Source organism: Manacus candei, unplaced genomic scaffold (genome assembly GCF_025592945.1).
Source record: "Manacus candei isolate 608988 ecotype Guabito, Panama unplaced genomic scaffold, ASM2559294v1 h1tg000114l, whole genome shotgun sequence".
NCBI lineage: Eukaryota > Metazoa > Chordata > Aves > Passeriformes > Pipridae > Manacus > Manacus candei.
In genome coordinates, this window is record NW_026138162.1 from 1,051,199 (window position 1) to 1,062,960 (window position 11,762).

Genomic DNA, 11,762 nt, shown 5'->3' on the forward strand with positions numbered 1-11,762 from the left:
ATCCAGCTCTGTCAGCCGTTCTTTATGAAAAAGATGCTCCAGTTGCCCAATCACTTTCATGGTCCTCTTCTGGACCTGATCCAGGAGCTCAGTATCTCTCTTGTTCTGAGGACACCAGAACTGGACACAGTACTCCCTGTGTGGCCCCTCTCAGTGGCACCCCGTGAAAGGTCAAGGGTCAATGGACACAAACTGAAACAAGAATTTCCATCAGAATATGAGGAAAAACTTTCTTACTTTGAGGGTGACAAAGCACTGGAACAGACTGCCCAGAGAGGCTGTGGAGTCTCCTTCTTTGAAGATATTCATAACCCGGCTGGATGTGATCCTGTGCAACCTGCTCCAGATGAACCTGCTTCAAGGTGGGGGCTGGACTAAATTATCTCCAGACACCCCTTCCAACTCCAAACATTCTGTGATTCTGTGACTCTATTATTATTCAGCAACTCACAGTGGAATTCCTAACAAATAGCTGCAAGATCCTGACCCCTTTTTTGTGATTTGGCAGAGTAACTTTAATTTCATTCAAATCACTAGCAAATGTACCTAACAAAAGCAATTCTTTCCCTTGTTATGTTGTTGGGTTTCATTCTTCCTATGCTACAGCATCCAGCACCCCAGAAAATTTTTCTATACAAATATGTGGAAAAAGAAAATGAAGAATTAAAATGTCATTCTATCTCTTCTGTTTACTCTCCATTTATTTGTGACTCACACACAAGTAATAACTTTTGCTAAACAGAAGAACGAGTGGTAATATTTTCCCATGTAGTATTTACCTAAGTGTTAGCAGAATCCCTTCTTAACATCACCAGATGCCTATCTTCCAAACTGGAAGGATATGCTTGTCCGGCTTTTTGATTCAAAGTAATTAGCACCAGACTTCCTGAATGAGAACATGTCCTGTGGAAACAGAAGGTGGGTTCACTTAAGATGTTTGAGCTTTTTGCATCCTGAAAGGTCATCTTGCATAGAGAAGCTTTCTGAGAGGATTTCTATGCTTTTTCTTCTAAAATTCTTTAAAAGATACCTTTAGAGTTGTTCTTGAAATTAGAATCCAGTGTTCACCAGCAAAAGCTAAGCATGACATGTTCCAGTAAAATGACATTATCTTGCTCTCCATATCTCCCCTCAATCATTAAAAAGATTTTTTCCTCTAGATACCATATTAGAGTTTGGATTTCATAATGCATCTGCCCAGTGTTTTCCACAAACAGAGTATGAAGGCATGATAGACTAAAACATTTTCATTAATTAAATGTGAAAAACATGTTAGATGTATTTTCATTAAAAATTTTGGTTTGCTTCCGCTAGGTCACAAATTATTATTTTATTTCTTTTACAGTACATGGATCAGTTTCAGAAAGTTGCTGGATGGAAATATCTGAAAAATATAAGAATTAGTTGGACAGACCAAGCAACGTAGTTTATTTGTGTATTGTTAGGAGGGAGTTGTAGAAGGACACATGGTACTTCTCGAATTTTTACTTACTGGGTGTGATGCTTTGTTTGCAGCTTCTATGATGCAATTCAATTTGTGTATAGTATCCCCAAATAACACATACAGAGAATTAGGTGTTCGACAGTGCTATCTGTAAAAGCAGTGCATTCAGCAAGGAGAAGCCTTCAGAAAACTTGAAACTAAAGGGTGTACTACAAATCTTTCCTCTTCTCCAGAATAATTACTAATAGAAGGCAAAGGTTCATAAGGTAATTCATGATGGAAGGGCTGATATCTGCCTCTTCAATTAGAGGGGAGAAAAAGACTTACATTTTCAAATAAGAAGAAATTGAGCACTTGGACACCAAATCAGGCTAGTTTGAATTGCTGGACCCCCACAGAAGAGTCAGCTGTCCTAGTTTATACTTGCACAATGTAGTGTTGATATTTGTGACTCAGCAAATGCAAGCGCAACATGAACTGTCTGGAGGTATTCAAGAGTCTGGAGGCATTCCACGTGAGCTTTGGAAAAAGACAGAGTTTGGAAGGATCACAAAATTACAGGACAGCTCAGGTAGGAGGGGACCTTAAAGGATCGCTTTGTCCAACCCTTCCTGGGAAGGGGAGTCTGGATGAGATTATTTAGCACCCTGCCCAATCACATCTTGAAAACCTCCAATGAAGGGAGAATCTTCAGCCTTTCCTCATAAGACAGGTATAGCGGACTGATTACAAGATGGAGCCTGCTTTGCCATTGTCTTGAGCATGGAGTTAAAAAGCCTTGATGCCACAGCTGGGCTGCTTCAGGAACTGAGCTACTTGCAAAAGCTCCAGGAGGCACCTACTAAGCCAGCACAGGCAGGCAGACAAGCAAAAAAGATAAAAAGTTGTTACAATCAAAAAACACGGCAAGGACTTTCCCAAATAAGGTATACCAGGCAGGTCTTACTTGGAGACTGGGGAACCAGCCAATGGATACTCAGGGCCCATGAGGTACCAGGTACCAGGTGACCTTTCCTAGGATACCGGTGGACTGGCCAGTGGGCATCCAGGGGCTACCACGGCAAGGGTATTTAGGGCCATGCCTGGGGACTGCGGGGGGGGGAGCTGTTTGGGGACTGCTGCAGGAGCTGCTGCCACCCTGTTACCCTGCCAGTTCGGCTCATTCCTTGGAGTATACAAGGTGACCAGGGAAGAAGCCCAGCAGAGATCTACCAGCTTGCAAGCCAGCGGCACTTCATGGTGGTAACTCCTGTCCTGTGCTTTTAACAGTTACCCTTAGCTTTTTCCACTTTTCTGTCTTCCTTCTTTCTCTCTGCTCTTTTGTGTTACAAAATAAAGTTGAATTATCATTTTGAGATTCAGCATCTAGCCTCGTTTGTGCCTTAATCTCGCTTATGGGAATGTTTTTAGAACCTGGTTTCCCTTTGTATCTAAGCAGATTGGAACACAGGCTCTCTACCTTGCAGCAGAGCTGATTGGGCTTGGTGGCACAGTTAGTGCCACAGTGCCACAGTCTCCTGGTTTTGCTTCCTTTGGAACACAATCAGGGTGAGCTTGTGTCTATTGAAGTAGCTGTAGTAAATATGCCCTACAGAGTAAAAGCAAAGGATTAGTTCCTCCAGGAGCCCTGAAAACCACAGTGCTCTGTAGAGAGTTCCCTGAGGTAGGTTTTTAGTGCTCCAGGATTTTGTTAGCACCTGAGGGAGATTTCTAGAATGTCAGGCTTAAGCACATACATAAATCAAGTTCTGGAACCCTGACTTCCTTTCTAGAAAAGAGCCTAGATGCAGTACCTTTTACTGTAATGATGCACATACTGAGTAAAATACTGGGTGTCCACTTTTAGAGATATCAGCCATCCTACCTACTGAAGGAAGATCGAAAATATGGAAAAAAGCTGTTTAAGCATCTAATTTGAGACTACATCATCTGATATATGTTCATAGAGGAGGAAGAGAGGGTTAATTAAATTTTTACTAGTTATCTTGATCTGATGTTCTCTGATCTCCTGGTATAATAAAGATCAAGTGAGATTCTAAAAGACGTTGTAGAAATAGGGAGAGAACTTGCAGTTGAGAAGCTGCACTGTTCAAGGCAAAATATTTGAAAAAAAATGCAAGGAAAGTCCAATACAGAAGGAAAAAGGAAGAGAAGTTTAAAGCAGAAAATGATAAAAAGGGGAAAGTGCCAACAGCTGAATAAAGAAGAAAGGTATATATTTTTACTCTTCTCCATTTGAGTTTATAATTAATTAATGAAACCACATCTTATTAATGTAAAATTATGCTATATTTTGAGTTTACATATTTTATTATTTCAATATCTATCTGAAGAAAATAATAATAGTGTCAACACTGTGGAAAATGTTTTCACAATTAGAGAAATGTTGGGATATCAAATGGTAAGTCTATTGTTTTAAGCACATATATATAATATAAACCTAATGTCATCTAAAAATAATAATAATAAAAATTAACATTAAAAAACATTTAATGATCAACTCTACATGTGATTTCTCAGCATTTTTTTACTGACTCAAATTTAGATGTCCAAGCAATTATGCAGGTTCCCTTTATTAACACATTACATACTTCTGCAGACATCACACTGAAAACTCAGTAGTCATTATTGTTCCTCAGTAAATTTTATGCTATCTATAAAAGGAAGAGATACAGATTAATGTAGTAATGGCATCTCATTCTGAGAAGCCACCCATTCACACATCACAAAGGTTTTGCAAGAACAACCTGTCAAATCAAAGGACTGAAATATTAAAGAGTATATTTTTACAGGTCACTCTTTTTGTAGAATGAGGTAAAGGTATTTAAGGGAAGCCAAAACCTTCAGGATGCTTCTGCACTAATACATCCTTTTGAACAAGGAACAGTAATGATGGCTAAATTTTTGGGCAATTTAGGCAATCAATAATTCAGATATTTTCATACTCAACAATCATTTGACTTGCCTGAGATATACCAACACTGTCAAATTCATGTATAAGTACATCCAGCAGTTCTTAAATATGAGAATAATATACTTGTGGAGAATTCTTCACAGAATGAGAGATCTGAATCTATTGCTAGGAGATAATTATCTTAACAGAATTAAAAAATGGAAACCTTTGATCTTCTATATTTGACTTCTGATCTTAGTCCAAAAACTTGTTATAAATGTATGAAGCAGTTCATTTCTCCTAGAATATCTTTGAAACATCATGCCATCATCTATTCAATATAATTTCGAAAAGTGATTTACTCAGAGCACTCAATATATTTAATGATGATCATTTAATAATTCAATAATTATAAGAAACACTTTCATATATGCTTCCAAATATTTTTGCATTCTTTCAGACATGTAGCTGTAATTTTTGAATACTGGGTCTATTTTCCCCTGCAGTTAATGAACTGTTTTGGAAACAGCTCTGGGTTTTTTCGTGTTGATACAATAAACTTAAATATTAAGAATGTACATTTCTGTTGGTTTGGATTTTCTAATAAACAACTTTGCTCGACACAGTTGCAGCGTAACATGGGATATAGAGAAACAGAAAGAAGTCATAATAGAAAGGAGTTATAATCCCTATTATAAATTTTCAAATTATTATGAGCTCATAAATGAGCCAAAGAGGAAGAGAAAAGTTTTATAAATATGTGTGGTGACAAACTGAGTAGTTAACAAAACATTTTCAAAGCATCATGATGTGCCTTTCTTAAATATTTGAAGATTTTCCAGCCTTTTCTAGGACATTGTTAAAAGCACTCCCTCAAAAGTGCAAAGGTGTTATATCACTTCAAAATGAAGTCCTGCCCAGTGTTAGTGGTTCCATACAAAATATAAAACTGTGACATGCAAGTTCTTAAAGTAATTGGACAGATAGAAGTGGATTATTAGATGTATGATTCTTTTCTATTCCAATAATATTTAATGAAATCACTTACAAAAGGCTCTCTGAATTATTAGTAAACAATACAGTATGATGCTGGGATTTTTAGATAGTTTTTTCAAGGCAGAAATGCCTTGTCAATTAGTTCAATATTAGATAGAAAATTAACTTCTTTCCCAAAAAGCAATGCTGCTATTTCATGAAAAAGGCCTTTTTTTTTTGTTTACATATTCCAAAACTTACAAAATATTTGTGAAAACTTTCTGTAAGGTGGTCCTGCTAGCTGACCTGTACCCAAAGGCACAGAATTTATATACATACCCCACTGCAGTTTCAGGATAATTTACAAACACACATTATATGCATCTTCCAACACTCCAGAGATACATATCTTGATTTCTGAAAAAATACATTAAAAATACATAAAATTTCTTAAATAGGATTTAACAGCAAGTGAGTTTTACAGCCTGGGTAAAACTAAGGAGAATATGGCTGCCGCATAGGGGTTCAAACTACTACACACTATAATCTCTCTCCCAATCACAGAGAAATTACTATCAAGCAGAAGGTGAGTCCACAGGCTAAACAGATTTAGGGAATTTCATCCTTGTGTCACCTGTTCTGAAAAGTTTCTTACTCTTTTGTATGTACCAGCTACTAAAATAAGTGTTGAAATTACTGGGAGCTAATTTTTGGGGGCTCTACCTGCAAGTAGAAAGAATGATTTCAAACTATATCTGTTGTTTTGGGGTTTTTTTTGAATAGGTATTTTCAAAGAAGATGGGGGTCACATTGTATGAATGATCTCATTCAATTCTGTTTGAAAAGAGGAAATTGAAACATTGCATCAACCCTGGAACTTTTTGGGATATTGCTTCAGTACTGTTTCAGTGAAATAAAGCTGTCCAACAAAAATGTCCAGGTTTGGTGGTTTGGGATTTTTTAATTTTTTCTTCTCCCACAAGAAGTATCACAGTAATATTTGGGGTAGCATCCACCTAGATTGGAACCAGTGTGTAAAAGTCTACTATAATGTGCTGGTTTAAAGGTAAACCAGCAGGGGAAATGAACTCAACTCAAAAGAGAGATTATAAGTCAGAATAACAATTTAATAAAATAATACAATAAGTATGATTATACAGACAAACAATTGATTTTAACCCACAAAACCCAAATTTATAACCCAGCACCCTGGGGCATGAACAGAGTGGTGTTCTTTGGGCTCCCTGAGTCCAAAGGAAAAGGAGAGGGGAAAACCTGTTGGTGAGAGTGTTCTTGCAGTCTGGTCAAGAGTGGTGATTGCAGTTTGGTTGAAAAGTGGTGGTTGCAGTCTGGTTGAGAGCAATGATCTTCAGTCTTCCTTTAGATCCCATGAGTGGTTCAAAAGGTCCCAAGATTATATATCTTTCAGTTCAGGCAGGAATGCTCAGTACCTCCCTCAGGGCAGGGGGTTCCTTAATGGGTGTGAGGACAAGAGCAGCTCCTATCTTGCAGGACTCTTAGCACCTAGTTTATAGCCTGAGGAGTCAGGCTCTATGTGCAGAGGGTGTAAATGGTTCATTGATAACAGTTTCTGGGAAATGGCATGGAAGGCTATAGAATACACAGTTTTGGGTTACACCCATCCAGTGATGAACTGGTCTCAGCTGTCCTAACTAGGACATTATCCACCCCTTATTCTATGCCATCCATGTCATGCCCAAATTAACCCCCTTTAAAAACTATATCCCTTTAAAACTATATACATCTATATATATATACAATGAAACATTACAGACCATTCTCACTCAAAATTAGGTCCCCTTGTGGTACACAATGTGTCTCCCCATCTTTTTGCATTACCCACCAGGTGAAACCCGGCCCTTGGGCAAAAACAATCCCTCAGATGGGTTTACCTTTGCTTGAGGTGGGACTAATCCAAACAGTCTTCCCTAACATACCTCTCATATGCACTACAGGGACTTTATCTCCATCTACAGTATGCAAAAGTTCTGATTGGGCAGGACCAGCTCGATTGATGGAGCCTCTGTTTAGGTCCTGGCCCACTAAAGACCCTTGAACAGTGCTAGATCTGATGAATCCTTGTTTCCACCAACCACGATAGGATTATGAAACACTGTCTTCATCACTACACAGAGCAAAGACCACACAATCTCACAGCACTGCTACTGTTAGACTAGGATTGACTACCCAGAGGGGGAAAAAAAAAAAAGAAAACCCAGGAGGGATAATTCATTTCTTCAAGGCAAGTGATAACTACAGCAAACACCCTTACAGGCTCTGTAAGGATACCAAATCTCTACACCTCTGACATTAGGGTAAGTATACAAATCCAGATAAAACACCTACATGCTTTCCCTTGTCTCAGTTTCCTCAGCAGTTTGAAACACTTCTTTGATCTCAGATTAGAATCCCCTAGGGTGTTTTTGATCTCTGCCCCTGTAGCTCATGATTCCTGATCTGATCCCGTCTCACTTGTGTATCCAGTTTTCTGCTTTTGATACTTTCCCCTTCTTTTCTCTGAAGCATACCTTAGTCAGTAAAAGACTACTTCACACTGTCTTAATCAGCTTTTAAAACCATAGCTATTTCCTAGCTATCTTCCCCTGTAGCTTGATCTTAAAAACTGGCAACCATCTCCAAATGTCAAGAGGATTATGCAAGCAGGGGCCTTCTTCTGAAGACAGTGGCCCACTGTGCAACAGTGAAGAGGAAAAAAGAACACAAATAGACCCCAGTCAAAACAACTTCATTTTGTGTTCAACTTGGAAGCCTTCTGTATCTTATTCAGTTCATAAAAGTGATTACTTAGGCATTCATGGGCAGACATTTGAGATATGAAATACTCATCTTAAATTTGGGTGATTTTGAAGAGTTCACTTTCTTGATGAAAAGCTGCAAATTTCTAGGAATAGCAAAATATGTTTTATGTTTTGGGGTTTTTTAAACAAAATTGTATTTCTACCAAAACCCAATTCCAATGAAATACCCAAATTACTGAGAGAATTAGTTTCATAGACTTTGTTTGACAGAGTTGTAAGCTTATTTTTGAAGATATAGACAAGAATATAATGCTAAGGAACAGGATAATCTTTGGTGTGAAGCACAGTATCACAACTTTTTGAGTAACCTTGTGGGGTAATTGTAAGGAAACTGAGGTAAAATGACTAATGAAGAGTCAAAGTTATAATGTTTGTGGAGTAGGGTGGCTGGGAAACCTGATGAGATATAAGATTTATTATTTATTAATTAAGATAAAAATTTTGAAATGTATTCAAAATAAGAATGGTAAGCTTATTCCTGATGCTGTACAATATGATGAGTTAATAATGGTACTCATTCATAGAAGAATTAAAAAGGCAAAAATAGTAAGCTTTGAGAATAACATTAACCGTATTTTTAACACATTTATATAGGGTCAAGGAGCAACTGCAGGGATAACAGCAAAATGACAATCAGGCAGTTAGACAGGTAAATTTAGATGCTGGAAATAAATTATTGAAAAAAATCACTAAATTTTCTATAAAGATTGTATACATAAGCGTATAGCAAATAAATAAATACCTTAACTAAACAGTAGTATTAACAACAGATACAGAGAAAAAATAATGAGAAAAGGCTTGGAAAGAATTATAAATATCTACCTTTTGTTATCTTGCTTTAAATCTCAGCAAGCTGACATTAAAAAAGAGAAGAAATCAGCATTATCACTGATAGAACAGAGACCACAGAACAAGAAAGATGAATTCAAGAGTGTGTTCATACTGAACGAGAAAGAAAAAATGGGAGGAGTAAATCTGGCAAATTAAAAATACTCAGAAGTTTAGTTTCTGGTCGATCTGATTTCTTTTTCTTCCTTAAAACACTTAAGTGATGCTTTAAGTGATTCTTCCTTAGATGAGGTCAGTTTTGAAATGAAAAACATTATTTAACATAGATATATAGGTTTTCCATATGTAGATTTCGAATCAGACTTCTATTTTCTCTTGTTATGTGTTAGATTTAGGTGCCAAACAGTTTTCCTTATGAAGTCAAAAGAGGCATGATACACCCCTTTTTGATGAGCTAGATCTAACTAACATGAAAAGTGATATAATTCCCACAATAACACAAAATTTTTGATAAAGTTCTTAATACTAAAGAAGTAGAATTTCCTTCCTAGTTACCTCTGGTATGTATTTATAAAAGACTTTTCTTTAAAAGACTTTTCTTTAAAAGTTGTGCAAGAATTTTATTAATTTTTTTTGTCTACATAAGTACATTTCAAAAGGCCAATTAAAGATTTTTCCTAGATAGGCACAATTCTTTCTTTATTAAATTTCAAAAGGTAATCACTGCCTCTTAAGGTTTTTGTTCACTTCACAGATGTGTAAACTCTTGTAAATGTGTAAACATTTGTACTAGCTGGTGGCTGCAGCTGTTAGCAGCAGATACTCCCATACTAGGGCTAAGGATGGAATACCCATTGGAGTAGATGGAATAAGAATTATTACTGACACAGTATGAAATAATTTAAAGGTAGAGGTTTGGAAAATGGTTTCTAAGACCATTTGCAAAATACATTGACAGACATGGATCTAATGGTATCTAAGGTAAATAAGAACATTCCTCAGTGGGAATGTGATGACAGTGCTTCTAGTATGTGTGGGAATACAGACACAGGACTATTGGCTAACAGAAATATTTTAATGTCCTTTGATCAAAATGAAAAAGAAAAACAGTTAAATAAATTTTGAATTTAAAATACTAATAAAGCTGAAGTATAACAAAGATGTGGGCTGAGAATTCCCTGTGCTACAAAATGGATTACCTTGTTATCCATAATCATAAGCAACTGTTCATTACTTTGCCAGTCTGAACTCTTAATTTGGTTGAAAGAGTCTGAGATTTTGCATTTATACCCTGGAGAGCTAATTTTCTCTCCAGGATGCCCCTAAAGTTTTGGCAGTTGCTAATGCTTTTCCTGCCCCTCCAGAAAATGAATAAGTTGATGAGGACTGATAAGAGGAACTATTTGCTGTTCCCTTGAAGACTAACTGGGTTGAAAGCTAGTTGTTTTCCTGGATAGGATAGGAAGATGAACCATTTTATGGTATCAGTACCTTTCCCACAACTATCTCATTAGACCTCCACAGTAAAATCTTTTTGGAAAAGCTTTAAACTCCCTTCTTACTTCACATCCAAACCAGAACTAGCACGCCTCCTTTAAAGTGACGAACTCCCCCCAAATACAGAAGTCATTTCTCTTCAAGTCTTTCCTCAAGTTTCTGCAATCCAGACAGTTCTTCTCTACTGACAACAAAACAAATTGTATTTGGTTTTATTTACGAATTTTAGAGTTGTTTTACTGACTCATCTTCATCATAGGAGACAGATTAGGCAGTTGAGAGCTCTTAAAGAGTACACCATATCTGTTCAGCCATTGCTATTTCTGCTACAATTATCTAAAGGTCAGTTGATTTCCCACTGCTGTATTAGAAAAAATACTGCTTACACAGTAGTGCCAACAGTATAAGAGTATTTGCATTTGAAACACTTGAAAACTGACATCATCAAAGAAACTTAGATTCTTTTAGACATTTGAACAATTAACACGAAAAAGCTGACCCCTGAAAACAGAATTGTTACCTAAATGCAAATAAATAAATAAATAATTAAAAGTAAAGAAAAATTAGACAACATACATATTGGCAATTGCTACATTACTGCAAAATCTTTTAAACAGCAATATTTCTAAAATGATCCATAAGAGCATATTTTTTTTTTTAAATCACAATTAAAGAAGCTAGGCTTGGATTGCCTTAATGAACCAAGTCTTCCCTTTCAGATCAAAGAAAAATATTCTTAGTGACTTTTAAAAACACTCCTGCTGATTTGAACAATTGCCAAAATCAATTATTTTCATTCCTTGCCTGTAAATAGCAATTCCAATGCCAACAAAACACTGTATCGTACACCAAGTTCTTTAAAACTTAAGAATTATATAGATGTTTCTTAGACAGTATAAAGTTAAGCAGATTATTAAAACACAGCATCTTTATAAAAGGGTTCTCTAAAACTGCTCAGTGGAGCTTTCACAAAACCTGTGGACTGTGGGAGATATGCCTCTCTTAAACCATCAAAATAATAATTTTTTTCCCCCTACCTCTTTACAAACTAGAAAGAAAGTTTATGAAGAAATCTATAAGCTCTCAACTCTTGCAACATCTGTAGAATTTTTCCAGGAATTTTTTATGTTTGAAAGACCATTGCTACATCAAAAATCTGAAGCAAGGTCACAGAAATATGCTTTCCAACTTAGACCTTGGCTTTACTCCTTCTCAACACTGTTGAAGTTCCCTTGGAACCAGGAATAACAACACAATTATTGTATTATGCTGAAAATTGTGAGATCAATGTGGAATTTTAAAATCAGTTTTAGAAATTTTTGTT